Genomic DNA, 24,678 nt, shown 5'->3' with positions numbered 1-24,678 from the left:
AATGATGGATCCATGTTTCGTCAAGAGTAATGATCCTGTCTTAGAAGCCGGCCGGTGTGGCCGAGCGGTTCTAGGCGCTTCAGTCTAGAACCGCGCGACCGCTACGGTCGCAGGTTCGAATCCGGCCTCGGGCATGGATGTGTGTGATGTCCTTAGGTTAGTTAGGTTTAAGTAGTTCTAAGTTCTAGGGGACTGATGACCTCAGAAGTTAAGTCCCATAGTGCTCAGAGCCATTTGAGCCTGTCTTAGAAGTTGTCCCTCTTCGTTACCATGGCGATCCAAATGTTTTTGGCAGATGTCCAAGCGCGTTTGTTTATGCAACTGTGTTAGTTGTTTTGGGAGCCATCTTGAACAAACTTTATGAAACCCGAGTCTGTTGTGGATGATTTCGTAGGCAGAACCGTGACTAATTTGCAGACGATGTGCCACTTTGTCAATAGTTAATCGTCTGTCTAGGAGAATCAATTCAGTGAACGCTCAATGGTTTCTTCATTTGTGGCGGTAAACGGCTTCCGGCTCCTTCATCGTGCGTAACACTTGTGCGACTATTTCGGAATTTTTCAATCCATTGGTAGACACTCCGTTGTGGAAAAACACTGTTCCCGTACTATACCGAAAGTGTTCGATGAATTTCGGCCCCTGATACGCCTTCTGACTACTAAAAACGGATCACTGAACGTTGCTCTTCTTTGGTGCAAATAGACAACGAGGCAGCCATGATCAACAGCACGCCAGCAATAACAAAACTAGCTTGAAAATTGCAAAGATATAACAACAAATAAAACGTGCGTTATAAACTTAAAACGGCAGTACAACCAAAATAAACAAAAATGTAACTAAATTGCTGATAATAATTGACTTACCCTCGTATGTGTGCTTTAGAGATATCAATACAGATTATCAGTATAATTTTTTTCTGGTTGAAATAATCTGAAATATTTATGTGGCTAGGGAATCATCCTGTAGGAGTATATTATGTAGAGGTTCTTATTGTTTTCTTTTTGAAGTCACGTCACTTGCTTACTACCGATGAAACAGCCGAATTACTGGAGGGTGCATATGATGATGTGCAGGGCATTGACTATTACGTGAACCCCCCTGCAGAGGTAAAATATCAGATAGTGATTATGGAGAAGAGAGTTGTGATAGTGTAAATAGGTTGAACCGAAATCATTTACTCTCTCCCGCCAAAATGGTAGTACTACAATGTGAAAAGGATGACGACACAACCATCAATGAGGTTATCCCTACTAATACTTCAGAAATCTGTAAACCTCTTCCAGCTACTTATGGGATCAGTTCATTCAGGTCTCTGTGATGGCATCACTGTCCTGCTCAGCTGAGCGATCTGACACCGCTAACAATGATTCTATTGGTCCTTCTTTCCAACATGGAAGACAGCACTACATTAGGGCCTGGCAATGGATAAAGAGCAATTTTCTTCCCAGCAGGACTAATGATCACCACCACCTCCACGAGCAGTGTTTACACCAATAAAATAAGTTAACCAGTTGAATTATTTGAGATATTTTTCAGCAAAGGCATCATACACCACATTATAAGGCACCTGGTAATGTAAGTCTTTGAAAAACATAACAGTAGTTTCTGTCTTTGGGGGGATGAAATGTAATGGTTTCTAGGTACACTGATTCTCAGTAGCTATGTGCCTTTACATAGATGCCACATGTAGTGGGAAACCCATAAGAATACCCACAACGTTTTAGTGGCCAAATCGATGTGATGTAACCAGTTTGAAGAGAGATTTAGTTACCTACATGTCACTGATAACAAAAACTTATCTCTTAAAGTCGGCCATTGTTCGATGTCATGAACGAAAAATTTCTCATGTATGCTCCCACTGATAAAAACTTTTGTACTGATGAATCAGTATACCCTGTAATGGACATAATGACTGTAAATAAAATATTCATGGAAAGCCAATCTATTTTGGACTCAACACAGGATGCGTTGCAGCAACTAAGTTAGGGTACTGTTTGCAAAATGACTTGTATGGGGGACAATCTGAAGCACGAGATACAGTCCTTGCAGAACATGTTGTTACCAAACTGACAAATACAATAAAGAACGAATATCCAGACCAACAGTTTTCTGTATGGCGTGACAATTTTTTTTTTACATCAGCAGGATTACTAACTACTTTGCAAGGAAATAATGTGAAAATTACTGGAACTGTTCGTCAAAACAGAGTAGAGAAATATCCAGTAATGGAAATCAAGTCTTACAAAAAGAAACACAGAAGATTTTATGAGTACATGCTGGACACAAACGATAATGCGTGCGCCATGCATTAGAATGACAACAAATGTTCAAATGTGTGTGAAATCTTATGGGACTTAACTGCTAAGGTCATCAGTCCCTAAGCTTAGACACTACTTAACCTAAATTATCCTAAGGACAAACACACACACCCATGCCCGAGGGAGGACTCGAACCTCCGCCGGGACCAGCCGCACAGTCCATGACTACAGCGCCTTTTAAGACCGCGCGGCAGAATGACAACAGCATGATTACACTGTTGCCTAATGAATTTGGAAAACATCCCATTCAAAACTCACGCCTATATTCAGCCGCTAACTAAACACAAAGTTCATATTCATCAGCCAAAACTGTACATCAATACAACCGGTTTATGGCTGAATTAGATAGACTAGATACTAATATTGGAGTTTACCAGACTGCCATAAGAGGTAAAAAGTTGTATATTCCCATTCTGATTTGGCTAGTTGACGTCACAGTCAACGATTCATCATTACTTGCTAGTAGACTTGGCCACTGTTTCTATGTTTCGATACAGTGTATCGATACGTGGAACTGTTTCAGTGTTTCGGAACGGCTGTGGTTCACTGTTTCGAAACAGTGTTGTTTCATTCCGCCCCTGTCTCGGATATCCGGACCAGATTCGATCTCGAGACAGACACAGAAACTGTATCGTTGTTTCAAAATAAGGCTGTTTCAGTCCACCTGTGCTTGGAACGGACTGATTGTATCGAAACAGTGATGTTTCATTCCGCTCTGTGTCTGACGAGATTCGGGCTCGGCACAGGTACTGAAACACAACATACCACTTCGTGAAAGACTTTCAAGAGTGTCGAAATCGTTTTGACAAGCAATAGCATGAAGCTTAAGATATCCGAAAATAAAGCTTCATTTCTAGATGACTGTCCTATTCCGAAATGGCGTAACATTTGCTTTATAAACATTAACCAAACAATAAAACAACGCATACTATTCACATTCAAAATAATAAATATGTGAAAATCATTCAGTTAAATTACACTTTTTTTATATAACATACGTTTCTCTGTTCAAGTACAGTAATTATATTAAGAAACGCAAGTAAGCCTAGAACATTTTGAATAAAAAAAAGGCGTAGAGCGACAGTTATTATACTTATACATAAATTTAATGTAGGTATAATTGCAAGCAATCTGTTTGACATATCACTGATAGTGTAATGGTGAACGGGAAGGGCTGGGAAGTATGGTGAATTTATAGTAACGGTTCGAAACACTTTGAAAGACAAAAATTTTTCTGTTGTATTTTGTTATTTATTCGAATTATTTGGCATTATTTGTGTCTGTAGTCACTGTGCCTATTATCCACAATGATTCCCTTTGTGTGCATGGGAATTAGCGGGATGGGTATATTCCCATACTAGCGGAATGTGGAAATCCCAGTACCATATCCGTTGTTTCTGCAGTTCGCTCCCACCTCCAGTTCCGTTCGTGGTGGTTCTTCTGCCTTCAGCTATGGCTGTCCTCAGCCAAGTATGAAAGTCACACGACACGAAAGCAGCGTATTTGCTGCATGAAATACGAAACTGCCAAGACGCCTAAGTGATAGTTTCATACTTTCTGCAATATGATTAGCGCTCTCGCACCTCATTTGTGTTTATATGGACATACCTATACAGTAGACATTCAAGATGATAAAATGTCTAGGTTTATTAGATTACAAAACACAAACTGTTGCACTGTTTCGAAACAGCGTATCGAAACATTACATTGTACTGTTTGATTTGTTTCGAAACAGTTACGTGTTTCAGTTTGCCCATCTCTACTTGCTAGATCAGTAGGAATGAACATACACACATTGAAATTTCACTGATCTATTGCAAGGTCTTTGCTCCAGAAATACGGCAATGCTGAAACTCGGCCTGGGCAAAAGAAGCAAATCAGGACCATTGCATCTGTTTCTATTAGAAAACATTTAGCTCAACAAAGTATTCTCAGTGGTCAGGTCAGAAGATGTGCGCTTTGTGAAAACAAAACTATCACACAGTGCTGCAAACGTAATGTATAAGCATGACAAATTATTTGCAGAGTTTCATGCACAATGATATTACGTTTTATTTTCCTTAGCTTCCTAATATGATTACATAAGAGTAATTTGTAATAATAAAACTTAATAATCGAATATTTATTAATAAACACTGATTAGCGTAAAATATGCTTCATTTTGATTACACCTGTTCCATAGCAGAGTATGATCTTGTGTCCGTTACAATTGGTAGCACGGTTTAATGAGACCCCGAACCACATTGTAACTCGACATTTTCACAGGTGAAAGAAGTGATGAGTGACTCGAGACCACCACACACTATTAGATCACTGTAAGTAAGAGATAAAAATACTAGGACGACTATGAACATCGTATTTCTCAAAGGGAGCTGTTCATAGCTTTAATTTTATTTCTCAACACCCAGACGTCAGTTGCAAGACTAAATTTGCACAGTACAAAAATACCGGCTACGTGGCCTTTAATAGTGAAACAATGTGGGTAAAGAACGTGTAAATAACTTATTTAAATAGGAAGATTTATGTAAACTCTTTGTTTTTTTGTATCAGATCGCCTAGTGAAGAAAAATGAACAAAAAGTTCTAAGAGTAAACGTCAATGTCTTAGTTACGGTAACACCGAACCACTTCAACAGCTTTTCGGCCACCTGTATTTCCAAATTTTAGTTTTTTCATCTGTAATTTTCCACAAAACATTCAAAATGACAAAATTTGGTTTTTATGCCGATCCCGATAAAGAGGTGTACGTCAGACGACGGCAACTGATTGATGCGTTCGCGAAGATGGTCAAGAGTATAGAAAGGTACGATACGTTATTAGCATCAAGCAATGATTCATTCACTTTCAGGAACCCTTTGCTCTCGTTCATAACATTCGTCAAGGTGTATCTTCGAGCTACAAAAAGGCGCTGAAATAATTTCCACATGTGTTTAGCACCTTTTCAGCCAACCAGAAACGGTCTGGTTGTGAACACGGTTTGGATATCTGCAACTGGGGTCTGTAAAGCTGCGTAATAACTTAGTTAAATTAGTTCATATTACTATCAGAACAAACTGACTGTTCATTTGCTTGTATATTTTCGAAGCAAAGGAAATTAAGAATGAGAGTCTCATTGGCTATCACCTGTGACTCGTGATTTAGTACATTCATCGCTCGAACCTTTAGCATACAAATAGCAGCATGAAACGCAAAATCTGCAGATTAGTATATTTTTACCCTTGTCCTTTGATTTCAGTTTGCGCATTTGCAAACGTACTTTCATATGTGCGACATTAGTTCTTTGCTGAAAGTTTATTTGTAATATAGGCAAACAAGACAATGACCTCAACATAGTAACATTCTGAAATATTTCTGGTCGGTACAGAACAACGTTTAGTTTGGAAAGCATTGATTGTAAAGGTATTGCTACACTACAGTTGATGTTTGTAGGTAATCTTATCTACGCTGTAATAGCCCAATCTGTTCATTAAGAGCTATAATATTACGTTAAAGGTTTAATACAATAATTCAGTAGAGAAGTAACATAACTCATGACCCTCAAATTACCCAGACAACATTCATTCCGGATCTGAACTCGGCGACTTCCAACAAGGCTTAGGCCTACATGTATTTTCAATCCTTAACGAAACTTTTTCTCTTTCTCATGTAAAATGATGAAAAGAAAAAAAGTTTGTCACTTATTGGTATTACATTTTCTCTGTTCGCACAGTAAAACTGCAACATCAAAGATGATGTTTTAATTTATTACTTGTTTACTAATTCTAGTCGAAAAACATTTTACAGACAGTATCCACGTACATCATTGAATGTAACTGCAAAGTTATATTAATGTACGACACATAGTTCTGTAGTTATGATAGATGGCAGTTCGATTCTTCACTGGTAAGCACTAACCCATTACGAAAGTGTGTCATCTCATGGACTAAATTTACAAATTTTGTTAGTTTCCATATCTTGGGTACCACTTGCGTTTACATCTTGTTACTCACTGTGCAGAGTTTCAATGTGCCATACATTGCTTTTGATGATCAAGCAATGTTAAAACTGTAAGCTGGCCTATCACCCGAGGGGGTTGGTGGGAGTGGAAGAAGCAAGTCCAGCCCTCACATGCACCACAACGTGTGAGGGTGAATCAAGCCCTGTTTGCCTCCTGCAGCGCGGAATAGAATAGATTCATTCACCGTTGAGCGTTTTCCATGTAGTTGTCAAAGTTCACATGCATATCTATAATTATGTAAATACTTCATATTTATAAATTAGACTTTATACACTTACTTAACTTTCTTATCCTAGGCTTTGACCGTAGTGACCATATGCCTGCTCCACTCTCCTCCATCGTTCCCGGTTGCGAGCCTCCTGCCATCACTCGTCCTCTCCTAGCCCTATGTCCTCGGTGTCCTTGTCAATATTGTCCTTCCATCTTGTCCGCGGCCATCCCGGTACCTCCTTCCAGCTACAGCTCCAAGAAACACATCATGGGGCATCCTCCCTTCATTCATCCTTGCTACATGTCCAGCCCACGGGAACCTTCTTATTATTATTCTTTTTATAATGTCAGGCTGTGCGTAAAGCTCTTTAATTCTCGGTTCTTTTCGAATTCTCCATTTCCCTGTTTGTGAATTATCACAGGACCATATATTTTTCGGAGGATTTTTCGTTCAAAAACAAGTAGTTTCTCTTCATCTGTTCTTCCAAAGGTGAGGCTTTCACAACTGTACATAACCACTGGCATAATCATATTTTGGTACAGCCTGATCTTAGAACTTCCTGACAGAGATCTTTTCTTCAGCACATCTTGGAGGCTAAAGTATACTCTATTGCCTCTGACAATTCTTGCATTTATTTCAATTTCACTTTATACACTACATTAATATATTTAATTTACGAGAATTATATGCATCTATAATTACGTAAATAATTCATATTTATAAATTAGACTTTATACACTACATTAATATATTTACAAGAATTAATTAATACAGTTACTGTATACGTTATAATAGCAAACTAGACTGTACACATTACATCTGCATTACATATCGATCTTTTGATAGCCTAATATGTATTGTACAATACGATATTATTTACTGTAAATAGCTTATCATCATTAAAGTAAATGTACTATACTGTCTTGAAATTCTTTCACTGTGTAGTATTCCTTGCTTTTAATCTATTTTCCTATCCTCCTTTTTCATTTATTCAAACACACTGTATGGCCATTTTGGGGTAGTTGGTTGAAAAACATGATGCCAAAATTTTTCATAACAGTGTATAGAATGTCAGTTGTATGTGCGCTTCTTAGGTCATGCTGATATCTGAGTTTCTAAGATTAAATTTATTTATATTTTCCTTGGTGTATATACCATTTAACTAGAAATGCATATATATTTGCTGCTGTCATAATATTAAGTTCCTTAAAGTGGCTTCTACAGGATTTTTCAATGCAGGATTCTTCTAACTGCATTTTGATAACATTTAAACATTTTTTCAATGCTTGAATATCCCCATAATATATTTCCGTAGGCCAGAGGTGATTGGAAGAAGTCAAATTTTGCGTAAATGAGACCATTTTACTGATACCCCCATTCAATTTATGCAACAGGTATACCAGCTTAAATAGTGTGCTGCATAGTTTGTTTGTATGAGTATCCTTGTAAATCTTTGGTCAATATGAAAACAAAGAAGTTTTACTGACTTATTGTCCAGTCTCAGAACAAAAATGTCAATTCAATTTTTGTATCACTCATCTCCAGTAAATCTGCCTAAACCATATGTTGCATAAATCTGCTGCTATTGCTGCATTAAGTTATGGATCCTTCAGACTCCTATCTTGTCAAATTAATGCAGTATCATATTTATAGAGTACTGTTTCACGACACAGTAGATATGAGCTGCCTTTAGCAATACATATGGTCCAAGAAATTATCCAAAATGCACTCCTTAGAAAATCTGATGTTTGATTGCACAGTTTGCTGTCACTTAGGTAGGACTGCAGCTCTTATTACGTAGTTGTGTAGCTTTTTGATTAGTGTGTTATGGGAGATGGTGTTGAGGCTTTACTCAGGTCAAGTAGCGTTTCAGAACCAGCTGGCTTATTCTCAAGGCAGTTATAGGCTTTTGCTGTAATACTTCCAACTGCTTTAATGGCAGAGAGGCCAGACCTGAAGCCCTGCTATGCAGAACTGAGTAAGCTATTGCGTTCAAAATGATGGCTAAGCTGTTGTCACATACAGTACTTGATTATCTTATATGTGTTACAGAGGATGAGTGAGACAGGTCAGTAATTATCTGGTTAAACTGTGTTGCCCTTTTTACAAATGGGTTTAATTACAAAGATTTCCAAGCATTCTTTGGTAGATGATGATGATAATGATAATGATGATGAAGTCCCATACACCTTGACAGAGTGTAGGGGAACGATGCGGGAGACCCGCACCGCTGTACTAGGCAAGGTGGTTTGCCATTGCCTTCCTTTGACTGTAATGAGGATGAATGATGATGATGAAGACGACACAACAACACCCAGTCATCTCGAGACAGGTGAAAATCCCTGACCCTGCCGGGAATCGAACCCGGGACCTGGGACCCTGCGCTCAGGAAGCGAGATCGCTACCATGAGATCATGAGCTGCGGACCTTTGGTAGATACTTTCATCCAACATATTATTTATGATAGTTCTAATGGCAGTAAGATTTCTTTCATTCCTTGTTTAATTACAAAGTCTAAAATACCATAATAATCTTCAGCTTTTGAGTTGATGAGTGTGCGTACTGAATCATTGACTTGTTTGCTGGCACTGACAGAAGTGGAGAAAATTGGCGCTAGTTGAAAGATACTCATTTGTCTCCTAGTGCTACCAATATCTCTCTCTTTGTCATCTCTGCTTTCATAAAAACACAAATCACGGATAATAGTGCCGGCATGTGGGGAAGAGTCTGCAGTGTCTTCCCCTCACTTCACCTCTCCCTTGCCAATCATAATGCAGGAGCAAGGCACGACTTCTACCATTCCAGAAGAATCAGTTTATCATGGCCAAAGTGTACATTAGTCCAGCCAAAACTACCATTTGTATTATTGTCTGTAGTTGACAGTAGTGTTGCAGCTTCACTCACATCTTCTTCTGTGTTGTTGCCAAGAGGGGATTGGCAAAAAAATGTGTTAATACATCTGGTGGGATCAGAATAGCATCAGCTTTCTTTTGACAATTTTCCTCTGTTTTAATATTCTTCCATGCTGTCTTGCATGTTTGGTGCATTAAGAATGCAGCCATAATTTAGTTTACATTTAGCTGACTTAATTTCTGAGTTATAATGGATTTTTACTGTTGTGTACATTTCCTTATAAGCTTTACTGTTATGTGACCTGTCATAGCACATGATCATCAGGTTTCTTATATCACTTAGTTATGGTGAATACCAGTTGCATAGTCCTTTAGGTTTAGCAGGGGGTTTCTTCTTCCTGTATTTCTTATAATATGTAGGACAGATTTCATTAAAGGTTTCCATCAGCACCTCTAAAAATTTAGTTGGATATTCATTCATGTTCATATCCTGCAGGATTAGTTTATACTAGTTTCATCCTTTTTTGAGTAGTTTAATGTTGATTTAGGATTAGTCTTCCATGGTCAGGTGAACAGCTATTTACTTTATTATTTACAGGTAGTCTAAGCATGGCCCTTCATTATTTGAGATGCCTAGAGTAATTGTACTTGACTGTATTCTGTCTGACTGAAAGTTATGCATTATGTTATCAAAGGGTGCTGTAAACCTGGTGGGCTTATTGTTTACACAGTAAAAATTGAATGACCATAACATATGTATTAAACGGAGCTCACAATTTGCAGCATTGTCTGCAGAGCTGATTGTGACCCTTTGGTTCTGAGTTGAGTGGAAGGACTGAACTAGAGACTGTGAAGGTCCTGTGACAAGCTAGGCCATGACTTCGTAGACTTGCACCATGGGGTTGAGAACTGCAGTGTCGCCCTAAATAGGTTAGGTGTGCACTATACATCGAAGACTGCTACTCAGGTAGCTCATTATGTGTGGGGTGCACACAAGGATTTTTTAGATTAGGCAACTCTCCATCCAATCCAGATAACAATAGCTGTAGGAAGCCCAGAAGTATCAGTGTAAGACCAAAAGAAATGCCTCCCAAATCTGAAAGTATTAAAATCCTAATGGTAAACTGCTGAATCATTCGCAATAAAGTGACAGAGTTTGAAGTGCTCTTGAAAAAAGCAATGAAGCTCACATAATACTAGATACAGAAAGTTGGTTGAAACTTGAAATTGATAGCAGTGAGATTTTTGGGGAAAATTTAAGTGTATATCGAAAAGATAGGCAAATGGGAAATAGAGGTGGTATATTTGTCACAGTAGACAAGAAAGTCAAATCCAATGAGATAGAAATTGAAGCTCTGTGTGAAATTGTTTGGGCAAGACTCAGTATGAGGGGTGGGAATAAAATGATAATTGGATCCTTCCGTCACCCTCCAAACCCATCTTCTGATGTAACCAAAAACATTAGAGAAAACCTCAGTTCACTTGTACATCAGTTCCCCAACTATAGTGTAATCACTGGTGGGGACTTTAATCATCCAACAATTAACTGGGAATATAAGAGTTTTGTTACTGGTGGGAGTGATAAGACATCCTATGAAACTTTACTAGATGCCTCCTCTGAAAACTATTCAGAACAGATCGTTAGGAACTTCACTCATGGTGGAAATATATTGGGTCTAATGGCAACAAAGATACCTGACATATTTGAGGATGTCCACATTGAAAGTGATATCAGTGACCATGATGCGGTTGTGGCAACAATGATTACCAAAGTACAATGGACAACTTAAACAAGCAGAAAGACTTATATGTTCAGTAAACTAGATAAAAAAATCAGTTGTGTCACATCTCAGTGAGGAACTTAAAACTTTCAGCACAGGTCAGGAGCATATAGAGGAACTCTGGCTCAAGTGTAAAAGAATATCTGACCATGCACTGATAGATATGTACCCCGTAGAACAGTTCATAATGGGTGGGAACCTCCATGATATAAAGTCACTATACAGAAACTTCCAAAGAAATAGTGATTACTGCATAATAGATCCAAAACAAAGTGTAGGGCTGTAGATAGAGAGATGCAGAATGAAATACGTTTGGCTGTCAAGAGAGCAATGTGTGATGCCGTCAGTGACTACTGTAGCAGAATATCATCAAATGACATCACAAAAGCCAAAGAAATTAGGCCATTAGTGACACCAAAGTTAGTGTTCAGTCCCTGCCAAATAAGACAGGAACTGAAATTGAGGATAGCAAAGCAAAAGTTGAAATAGTTAACTCCATTTTCAAATGTTCCTTTACAAAGGAAAATCCAGGAGAAATGTCCCAATTTAATCCACATACTACCGAAAAGATGAATGAAATAAGTTTTAGTGCCACTGGTGTTGAGAAATAGCTGAAATCGTTAAAATTGAACAAAGTTCCAGGCCCCGATGGAATCCCTGTCAGATTCTGTACTGAATTTGCAGCTGAGTTAACTCCTATCTATAATCTATCATAGATCTGTTGAAAAAAATAAATAAATAAATAATGCCCAGTTCTTGGAAGAAGCGACACATCACACCTGTCTACAAGAAGGGTAGTAGAAGTGATCCGCAAAACTACTATCCAATATCCTTGACATCAATTTGTTGTAGAACCTTAGAACACATTCTGAGCTCAAACGTAATGAGGTATCTTGAACAGAATGACCTCCTCCACGCCATGGATTTTGAAAACATAAATCATGTGTACTGAACGTGTACTTTTCTCACATGACATTTTGAAAGCTGTGGATCAAGGTAACCGGGTAGATGCAGCGTTTCTTGATTTCCAAAAAGCATTTGACTCAGTACTGCGACTGTATTGAGGACTTTTTGCTAGGGAGGACACAACATATTATCTGGGATTGAGAGTCATCGTCAAATGTAGAAGTGCCTCCGGGTGTACCCCAGGAAAATGTGTTGTGACCCCTGCTGTTCATGTTGTTCACTAATTACCTTGCATACAATATTAGTAGCAAAATCAGGCTTTTTGCAGATGCAGCTACCTATAATGAAGTTCTATCTGAGAGAAGCTAGATAAATATTCAGTCAGATCTTGATAAGATTTCAACATGGTGCAGAGACTGGCAACTTGTTCTAAGTGTTTAGAAATGTAGAACTGTGCACTTCACAAAAAGAAAGAACGTAGAATTCTATGACTATAATTTCAATGAGTCACAGTTGAAATTGGCCAGCTCATACAAATCCTGGATGTAACACTTTGTAGGGATATGAAATGGAATGGTCACATAGATTCTATCATTGGTAAAGCAGGTGGTAGACTTTTTTTGTTTTGTTTTGGTGGCATGCTGGGGAAGTGCAATCAGTCTACAAAAGAGATTGCTTACATATCACTCGTGCGAATGTGTCTAGAATATTGCTCAATTGTGTGGGACCTGTACCAGATAGGACTAACAGGGGGATATGGGACATATACAAGAAAGGGCAGTGCAAATGGTCACAGGTTTGTTTAATGCATGGGAGAGTGTCACAGAGATATTGAAGGAACTGAACTTGCAGACTCTTGAAGACAGATGTAAACTATCCTGAGAAAGACTATTAACAAAGTTTCAGGAACTGGATTTAAATGATTACTCTATGGATATACTACAGCCCCCTACATATTGCCCACATAAGAGTCATGAGGATAAGATTAGAATAATTACTGCTGTACAGAAGCATTCAGTCAACCATTCATACATGAATGGAACAGAAAGAAACCCTAATAACTGGTACAATGGGCCATACCATCTGCCAAGCATCTCACGGTGGTTTGCAGAGTATTGATGAACATGCAAATGGTGTGTAAATTAATGTCGATATTAATTTCACAACATATTCAGACTTTACAGTTTTTATTCTTATGAAGAAGTTTTATCAGTTTTGTTGTTTCTATCTATCTTCATATTTTCATTGTAATTTTTAGGATAATATAGAGACATTGCAATTATTTCTAGTTATGGTAACAATACTGCATACTGCTGCAGCCTCAAAGTTTGCTTCTGTACACAGAAAATTTACATTTATAATTTCATAACTTAGTTACAATTTTTTGCTAACAAAGACAGCGATACTACTGTGTTTTATATTTGTTTGCAGTAAATAGCCAGTGGTCATTAACCATAAGCACACCACTGTTAATGTTTTCTTACCAACTTTGGAAATGTTTTTGTGGGAACATCAAGTCTTTCTCATAAGTGGGAGTTAATTGGTATACTTCCAGATTATCAGAATATACTTGAGTGTTACAACTGATGTAGGTGGTAACAGGAAACAGTCTCACACATATGAAGATAATTTAATCAGAATACTTAATTTACATCAATAAAATTCATATACCACAATAACAGTGATTTTCAGTAGATGATAATTAATGCAGGCTTGTTGTTCTTTTACTTTTTATTCACATCTGCATGAAATGTAGTAGTGGGAAATGCTGAAGGCTGAAGCACTGCAAGGCGATGAACAGGCATGCACACTGGCTGAAGCTGTAAGAGAGTTTCACCCCTGGAACTACACTCCTGGAAATTGAAATAAGAACACCATGAATTCATTGTCCCAGGAAGGGGAAACTTTATTGACACATTCCTGGGGTCAGATACATCACATGATCACACTGACAGAACCACAGGCACATAGACACAGGCAACAGAGCATGCACAATGTCGGCACTAGTACAGTGTATATCCACCTTTCGCAGCAATGCAGGCTGCTATTCTCCCATGGAGACGATCGTAGAGATGCTGGATGTAGTCCTGTGGAACGGCTTGCCATGCCATTTCCACCTGGCGCCTCAGTTGGACCAGCGTTCGTGCTGGACGTGCAGACCGCGTGAGACAACGCTTCATCCAGTCCCAAACATGCTCAATGGGGGACAGATCCGGAGATCTTGCTGGCCAGGGTAGTTGACTTACACCTTCTAGAGCACGTTGGGTGGCACGGGATACATGCGGACGTGCATTGTCCTGTTGGAACAGCAAGTTCCCTTGCCGGTCTAGGAATGGTAGAACGATGGGTTCGATGACGGTTTGGATGTACTGTGCACTATTCAGTGTCCCCTCGACGATCACCAGTGGTGTACGGCCAGTGTAGGAGATCGCTCCCCACACCATGATGCCGGGTGTTGGCCCTGTGTGCCTCGGTCGTATGCAGTCCTGATTGTGGCGCTCACCTGCACAGCGCCAAACACGCAAACGACCATCATTGGCACCAAGGCAGAAGCGACTCTCATCGCTGAAGACGACACGTCTCCATTCGTCCCTCCATTCACGCCTGTCACGACACCACTGGAGGCGGGCTGCACGATGTTGGGGCGTGAGCGGAAGACGGCCTAACGGTGTGCGGGACCGTAGCCCAGCTTCATGGAGACGGTTGCGAATGGTCCACGCCGATACCCCAGGAGCAACAGTGTCCCTAATTTGCTGGGAAGTGGCGGTGCGGTCCCCTACGGCACTGCGTAGGATCCTACGGTCTTGGCGTGCATCCGTACGTCGCTGCGGTCCGGTCCCAGGTCGACGGGCACATGCACCTTCCGCCGACCACTGGCGACAACATCGATGTACTGTGGAGACCTCACGCCCCACGTGTTGAGCAATTTGGCGGTACATCCACCCGGCCTCCCACATGCCCACTATACGCCATCGCTCAAAGTCCGTCAACTGCACATACAGTTCACGTCCACGCTGTCGCGGCATGCTACCAGTGTTAAAGACTGTGATGGAGCTCCATATGCCACGGCAAACTGGCTGACACTGACGGCGGAGGTGCACAAATGCTGCGCAGCTAGCGCCATTCGACGGCCAACACCGTGGGTCCTGGTGTGTCCGCTGTGCCGTGCGTGTGATCATTGCTTGTACAGCCCTCTCGCAGTGTCCGGAGCAAGTATGGTGGGTCTGACACACCGGTGTCAATGTGTTCTTTTTTCCATTTCCAGGAGTGTAGTTCCTGGAAAGGCCACTGGGAATGGTCCAAGCAGTCACTGGCCACCAGACAGAGCCTGTTGCCACCCTGAGGCACCACAGGAAGTTGGGCCATTGTATAGAAACACAGATAGCATCACCTGTAGAGAAACACCTGGCAAAAATGTTTTACTACCATGAAATGGAGTGAGAACTCACTCTATTTAGGTGGAACTCTCCTTTATTCTTGAGATGTCGATAGCAGGCTGTATCCCCAGAAAAGCAAAGAAAATTAATGACAAATAGATCAGTGATGCATAGGGAAAGCTCAGACCTGGGTCTTTGAAATTGTGGGAGTCCACTGCAACACTTTGACTTTGGTGTGAAACTTGCTATTGGCTAATGTGAACAAAATCTGAGTTGGAAATAAACACTGGATGGTAACAAAGCAGAGCACCTACTTGGCTGAAGAAAGAGACAGAGAGAGAGAGAGACAGAGAGAGAGAGACAGAGAGAGAGAGAGAGAGAGAGAGAGACTCTTACTTCAAATTGGATTGGAAATGGGAAGGGAAAGCAGAGTTCCTCTTACTTGAAATTTGTAAATGAGAAGGGAGAGTTCTGAGATCAAGATCAATCCGGAGCCTACACCATCTGACTTTGATGCTGAGAGCTGCCACAGAACCTCCTGAGGACTTACAAACATTTTGGACTAAATGGGACTTAGCTGTTGGTGAGGGTTGTTGGTTCGACCAATGACTAATTCTGCAGCCACTTGAAACATCACCTGCAATACTATGGTGAGATTGTAATGCAGCTGCAAGACGAGGTACAGGGAAATTAGTCAGTTTCTCATAATTCAATTAGTTCAGGCTTCACGTTGAAGAGCTCCATTTTGTGAGTAGTGAACAGTATGCTTTCAACTTCAACCACAGGTGGAACACTTTTCCTGTCTATAGTACAAGTTACTTTAATTAACCTTATGACAATCACTAGGCATTCCGCGATTATAAGTAAATTTCGTGCATGATTATTAGCTTTTGCACCCAACCCATATTTCAGATATGCCAAGGATATTAAAGCTGCTACAGGTTGCCATTCAGTTGTTTATGTATCTATTATCATGTTAATGTTGCCACAGTTTAATATTCACTTTATAGCATTAAATCAAAGTCATTGTAATTTTTGTTTCATTTAATATTCATACATCCTACAGTCACAGCTTTGGAGGGCACATTTGCATATGTTTTATCGATGCCTACCAGAATGCAATTCATTAACCTGGAGTGTCAATCACTCTTTGAGTAGACAGAAGAATAAAATATAAAATTACATCCCACACATACATGATTTTTTTGGACACTCCACTGGCTGTTTCTTGCTTCTGTAATTGAAATGGAGGCCATGTCTTGTATGGCACTCTATGTGTAGGCCACTTATATCAACAAGTATTATATTTTTGGATCCCTACATACCCTATCAAAGTCCTTATTAAATTTTGTAATTTCTGTGTTTACAAAGGTCAAACTAGAAGATCATATTGTTTGTGTGCATTACGTACTACTACATTGAATTGGTGCAAATCACAAAGGGATTTTTTAAGGTTCTCAACTTCTATGGTCCCATTGTTACAGTAGATGTCATTTGTCCCCCCCAGAAAGCACCAAATAGTCTTTAGTACCCATTCCCACTGACTACTCAGCAATATTTTCTGCAATAACACTAAGAGAAGCACCAGGATACATGTGAGACCCACAACAGAAAATGTGTTATTCACACTTTCATTTAACATAACTGGGTTTCCTCTTCCATGACTGTCGGCACAAACCAGTATTTTATTTTTCTTCTCAGTGTTTTCCTGGTAGCTTTTCACTGCATCTATTGGACTTTTACTTTGAGTACATTCTGTAACTTTATTACTAGGTTGCAATTCACTTGTCTGTGGTTTTCCATGATTGTTTTGGTGGTATAAGCAATTCTGTGTAGGCTTTAAGGATTCCACATTATAATCCCCACCTACCTTTTCTGTCTCGCTCCAGCTGTCTTCCTGTTGGTGTGCAAGTTCAAAATTTGATTGATGATGAGATTTTGCACATGCACATGAAAGTTCTGGGTTTTTATACATCTGTGGTAGATTTATTATTTATTTCTTTAGCTGGTGGCTTTCTGTATTCAGAAATATTTTTTCATGTTCTCCTTCAATTTACAAGTATTTATTCTCACATTTTCACAGTTTTTGGGTTTGTATAGTGCCACTTTCTAGTACAAATTGTCTAATTTTTCTCACAGAAGGATCAATTTTTGAAGCATAGTGTTGCACTTCCTGCACAGAATACCATTTTCACTGTTTCCTTGCACTTTTTACACATTTTGTTGGATGGAATGAAGTTATCAAGATCGTTTTAGAGGCGTTTTAAAATGTGAGTCTTAATTCCTTACACAAAACTGTCATGCACAGTGGTAAAAATTACTTAATTGTTGTTTATTATCAAAACTGAAATTTTCTTATGTCTTGACATCTTAAAGATCCCAACTGTAACAATTATGTAAACTTATCACAAAAAAGGAAACCTGTTGGATAGCCACAGGCATATTGGCATGCTGCATCCAGCATTCAGAGAGTGCCAGTCTCAGACAAAATCCAACCACTGAATAAACGAAGCCAGATTAACATAATGGCCTTGTGATGATACAGGATAAGGCCTTGAAAAAGAAGAGGATCACAGGGAAAAGAAACAGTATGACATATAGTGAAGTACAAAAACAGTAACACAGAAGATAACAATGGGTACCTTACATAGTACTGTCAGTTAGAAAATGTTGGCCTCCACAAAAACAAAAAATGACTACTGGCCTGTGCCTTCCTTCTTCTACCATTCCAGAAGTAGGGAACAGATTGGTCAACTTACAGTTAATGCGCTGAAGATGTTACATTGGGAAACATCCCTTTAGGTTGGAGATAATAGTCACTTGGTTGGATCTTTGTACATCATGCTAAGATTTCACATACTTCTTTTATGAGTCAGCTCAAGTACAATATGTGGAGCATTTATTCTTCTTATTTGTTTAGACAAAACATTAAAAAAATAGCTTTTGTTTAACCAGCTTGAAGCTAGCTTTGCCTTGCTGAATGGGTCAACATAACCAGTAGACGTTAAAGAGCGTAGTGCCAACCATAAAAAGCGTTGTCATGGTCCAACATAGCCAAACAAAAGTGCAAGTTGTTTCTGCAGTGAAATGCAGTGAGGTCTACAGTTAATAAAATAAGCAGAACCATCATCACTTGATCAAGAAACATACTTGGTAGCCAGGCTTTATTCTCAAACTACATACGTGGACTTCACCATGAGATATCTATAAAACCTACACCATACTCTGCACATTATACACAGGGTGAAGCAAAATTTGTGCACTTGGGCTTCACAGTGCATCTCCTCACATGTCAGCGATAAAAAAATGTCTGTCACAAAATTTCGTCCATCGAGTACATCCGGCAGAAAAAGGACGTCAAAGGGTGGAATTTGATTCTGACATTTCATACTGTAATATACACTGTTTCTTAGGTCACATGTATCCTAAATTTACAACATTTTTAATGCTGAACAAATCAAATACATGGTTAGATAAATAAGAAATAGACAGTTCAAACAAATAACCTATCATAGGACAGAATAACTATAAAAACAATATCAATTTTGAGATGCTAAAGACGATAGCACAGTACAATAACACAACATCTATTTGTCATTTATACTACATGTAATATGAGCACTCAGATGTCACACATTAGCAACCAGTGACAATAATAATGACCGCATGATCTTCAAAACAGAATACATTGTCCTCAGAACATCATATGCTCAAAGCGACCTCCCTGCATGTCCAAACATTGCGCAACCTGCCATATCATACAGCTGTTGATGCTTTGCAGCAAAGCTGCATCCACAGTAACAAGAGCAGCATGAACATGAGCTAACAATTCTCTACCAATTCTTCCACATTCATTGGCAGAGTAGAGTACATGTGCTCCTTCCGGTGACTCTACAGGAAGAAATCCACGATATACCAAAGTGGCCTGCCGGAGTGGCCAAGCAGTTCTAGGTGCTACAGTCTGGAGCTGCGTGACCACTACGGTCGCAGGTTCGAATCCTGCCTCGGGCATGGATGTGTGTGTTGTCCTTAGGTTAGTTAGGTTTAAGTAGTTCTAAGTTCTAGGGAACTGACGACCTCAGCAGTTAAGTCTCATAATGCTCAGAGCCATTTGAACCATTTTTATACCAAAGTGAACTTGATATTCATGGTTGCGGGTGATGTGCGGGTTACCCTCACATTAATGGTGGGCATTGTGCATGTTGAAGACGCCCTCATGAGTGAATGCTGCTTCATCTGACCACATTACGGTGTTCACGAAGTCATCATTGGCTACTGTTGTTGTTGGGATCATTCACAGAATAACTGCATCTGCTGATGACGATCTGCAGGATGCAGGTGTTGCGTGAAAGCATAATGATAGGGGTGCAGCCCATGCTCATGCAGAACGTTACTGACCTTGTGTTGCGAGACATGCAGCTCCCTTGTTATGCTACATGTATTTTGCTGAGGCTCTTGGTGTATGACCTCCAGAACAGCTTTCTCAGTAGCTGGAATATGGGGAGTCCGTGGATGACCTCTGTCACGTGATAATGGAAGGAGAGAACCTGACTCCCGAAGGCACAGCTCCAGATGATGAAACATTTTTATCTGGATGGCATCAACGAGGATATATTCGTGAGCTGCAACACCAGCCTGGTTATCAGACGCACCAAGGACCACAAGCATATCCACATATTCATCATTTGTGTATGTCACACGTCTGCCACACTGGTTTAGAGGTTTACAGTGAGAAAATTTGATACATGTATGCATGTACATTGAAGTCTGTCACGGGTGCATAACTCCACTCACAACTAGTCCCTGTCTGGTGAACAGCACATAAAGTGTAAACACACCATTAGTCCTGCACTCTGTTCCACCTAACATGCATTACCCCTCTGATGGATATTGTTCTGCATGATACATCCCGACATTGCTAATCGTGAAATGTTTGCTTTTGAATTACACTGTTTCCCTAACTGTATTAGATGTGATGTCCCATCGATAGAATAATAATAATAATAATAATACATCAGTTACCAGACTCAATGTTGAAAGGCATAATTAGTGGGACCATGGTGATAACACATACAAACAGTAACTGAGTGTGGACATTATTCACAAAGCACGTTGCTAGTCCTACTGGTAACGTAAGGCCCTAACGGATTGTAATGGATCTAAGTGAGGCAAGAATAATAGTTGGTACTAATCTATGGGACCATTGGAGGAGGGTACAATGAAAACAGGTTTCACATCTAGGAGATGAAGTGGTGCGAATTAATTCATACCCACGACATTGAAAGGGCTTCTTTCAAAGCTTGGTTTATTTGGTTACAGTTATTTACATGGTGACAATGACTTGAAAATTACCAGCTGTCTATAACTGGAGCATTTGGTTCCAGGTGTAGGGCTCAAAAGAAATTACAAGCCTTAACAAATGACCAAAGCTATAGAAGCTGTCTAGGCAGAAAGGGTGGCACTGTATTATTAAGTGCAAAAGGCCCCAAATGGTGTAATTTCAGTCCTTCTTCCATACTGACTGAGGCTGAAGAAAATTTTCTAGTCTAGAAGCTTTTGTCAACTGCAAAAGAGATCTATTCTATTATGAAAGAAATATTGCTGGGCTGTGTACAGTAAATAATAAGTAAAATGAAAAGACAAAACCCATTTAGCCTATCAATTGAAGAGAACTATAAGACACATGTTTTTGTTCGAAAAATTGTCTCATCTTATACTCAAAGTTAATATAAAAATGTCCAGTGTTTGATTTAAAATTCCCATGAGTCTTAAAAAAGGCCTTATATTTGATACTGTGGGAAGCCTATATCTGTTTGGCAATACTGGATTCAACTAACAGCAGCAGTGCACTGATGTGACGAACGTGAGTTGCAGGGATTCACAAGCTTGCTAACACAATGACAATAAGAGGAAGAAGAAGAAGAAAGCTAAGATGATGATTTTCAGGGAGTTTAAAGATCAGTTCTGTTTTATAAACTAAACATTCTTTTAAGTCTGGCTTAGCAATCTAATAATAAAAATGGTAAAAAGTTATTTAAAAAAAACAGCTTACAAATTAAGGTGCATCTTGTAGCATCTTATAGTCTGTAAAATACAGTATAATATCATTTATGGAAAAATCTACAATTCCAAGTGAGAGAACAACACAGAACTTGATGACGTCCTGTGAAAATGTGACTGAGCAACAAATTTGTAACTGCTTTGCAGGTATATAACAGCATTTGAAAGAAAAAAAAAATTTGGATATAGCAAATGACCCAAGTAGAGTTTTCCATTCAGATGATCGCTTGTAAGGGAATAACAAAATTCTACACAGTGTTCGGTATGGTGAGAAAGAAAATCTGACTGTACTTGTAACAGCAAAGCTGGTAAGCTTGCTCCTGCTATCATTAATTTCCATATGAGAGAATACCTGGTGTAATAGTTATCTGTGTACTAAGAATAATGAGGGATTGAATGATCTGCAAGTTGTTGGATGTATGGTCCCACATTCTTTGAATATGTGCAAATGCATTCCTGCCATGGATAAGTGAATAAGAAATGTAATGACCTATTTTTCATTGAGGATTGTGTATCCCACTTGATTTTACACTTGTGTGAGTTCTGTTTGGAGAATGGTGTAGTACTTTTTGCATTGTTCCCTAATTCAACACATATTTTCATATCCTAATTGCTGTAGAGTGATTTAGAATCATTTAAATATATGTTAATGTAACTGTCAATGACTGGTATACTAGTGGCAATGACTGGTACATATGAAAATACTCATCCTACTGGCACTGCTTGCATTTTTTTAAAATTAGTACAAACAATTTAAGGTTAAATGTTACTCAAAGTATTCTGTAAAATTCTAAGAGAGCTCTAGATTTTAAAACACAAGTGACCCACCCAGGAGCACTAACTATCTACAGCCAGAGACATATCTGGCATAGAGGTAATCCTAGTTATGGGACACTATGTAGAGTTATGATCAAAATTCAGACAACAATGTTAGGTAACTGAATATAATCTCCTGAATTAAATAATTTAAGCAGCATGCACCACTTATTGGTGTACTGCAGTGCCTGCAGGCATGAGTGGACTCCCCAACCACAACCCGCTAACAATGCAAGGTGTGCCCAGAAAGTGCCGCTGTGCCAGTCTGCTGTGAGTATCAAAATCCCTATAGCAATTCCTGAGAGTAGCCTTCACATGAGGATGGAAGAAATGAGGATGGGGACTGTAGTACACTACAGTTCAGTCAATTTGCCAAAAATATTTATAAATTATGCACACAAACCTTCCTCGTGAATCAATATATCTACTTCTGAAAATGTTATCAGAATACCTACAATAATTCCTGTGATTAGCCTCACATAGGCAGAAAAAAGCAACAGAAGACTGCAATTAATAACATTTATAGAAGGACAATGCACATATGAGGCGTTTTTTGAAGTATGTATCATTTTGATATAAAAGTAAAACAAGTAGACTTTTTGTAGTAATTTTATTTTTACATGATAGCCTGTGATTTAATCTACTTTTCTGCATAATTCCTAAGATGGTTAGAGCACTTATTGCATCATAAAACCAGCTCTGAATACCATCCTCAAGGAAATCTGCTGCCTGAGCATTTAATAATTTAAACACTCTGTAACAATTGCATAAAGCACATTTCTTGACATTTATGAGTGATGGGATGGTACAGAAATGGCTGAGATCTTTTGAAGATGGCCGTAGGAATGTGCATGATTAGGAATGAAGTGAAATGTATGACCTTTAGTCATTATTGACGATTTTGTAGAGAAAGTTGATAAAAAAAAACAGAGAACAAATGCTTTATGATTTCGACATTAAGTGATGAATGTCGTTATGTATTATGAAGTGTGCTTTATGCAGTTGTTACAGAACATTTAAATTATTAAAAGTTATGCTCAGGTGGCAGTTTTCTTCAAGGCTGGAATTCAAAGCTGGTTGTGTAATATGATAAATGACTTAATATAGATGGAAATTGTGTAGAAAAATATATTAAATTACAGGCTTTCAAGTAAAAACAAAATTGCTAAGAAAAATCTACATTGTTTTATTTTTATTTCAAAACAGTACTCACTTAAAAAACATGCCTCATACACAATAATAATTTTGTGTGGATCTTGTTCTGGTGGAAGTCTTTCAATTGGATATCACTTCAGTGGCTAACCAGTTATCCAATCACGAAAGGTGACCTACAGTTTAATGTGAAATCTGAAACACATTTTGCTTCTGGCAAAACTCCACATCATTCAGAGGTGTTTGGTAGGTTGAAAAACAGAGATAAAAATCCATTGTCTGACCAGGATTTGATTCTATGATATTACGCTAACCAAGCCCACACTTTACTGTTAGACCACCAAACCCCACTTTGATTCAGTCTTCAGAAAATAAGACCTACAATTTAACATGGAATCTAATGCCCGTATCACTTCTGATGAAGTGTACACATCATCAAAAGGTGAACGCTGGGTTACAAGACACTGAAAAATCCATGTTCTGACCAGGCCAGATTCGTATTCTTGGATTCTGGTCGAGCTTCACTGTTGTCTGAAGGCATGACAGCTGTACCACCAGACAGCAATTCCATCATTTTCACACAGTGGCAGCAGACTTTAATTATTCACAGTTCTGCCAATTTCCATGTTTACACATTATATACATGGACCTTCCTCATGAATCAATCTATTACTCAAAACTGGCTCAAAATACCTGAGATTAGCCCATACACTCACTGACAGGAGCAAGCAGAAAATTTCAATTTATGTACATAGAGAAGATAAGATTTGATAATACTTAAGTTTTTAAATAGTGGGTTGGAATCTTTTCTAAAATACATAAATCTCATCCTATGCTGCCAAAGACTGTGTGTACCTTACCTACATTGCATGTAACAGAACATAGTTTGAATGAGATTCGTACCTATATCTTGCTTGCTGCCAGCCTGGTAATGTCTAGATACAAGCAGATACTTTCTACTGATTTGTTCCTGTAGTGCAATTGCATTTACCAAAGACCATAATCCATTCATAACATTCTTAACATTGCACAACAACATGGGGAGGAAGTATCACTCTTTTTGCATCCCAGGGCAAATAAAGATTTGAAAACTAAAAAACTGACACTATACTAAACCATTCCAATGGAATATCTGGTTATTAAAGATGCTGAGCGAGAGCCGGGGGAGGGGGGAATGTCGTCAAGAAAAATTACGAACTTTTACAATTC

The sequence above is a fragment of the Schistocerca nitens genome, chromosome 5 (assembly GCF_023898315.1).
Source record: "Schistocerca nitens isolate TAMUIC-IGC-003100 chromosome 5, iqSchNite1.1, whole genome shotgun sequence".
Taxonomy (NCBI): Eukaryota; Metazoa; Arthropoda; class Insecta; order Orthoptera; family Acrididae; genus Schistocerca; species Schistocerca nitens.
This window is presented reverse-complemented; position numbering follows the sequence as displayed.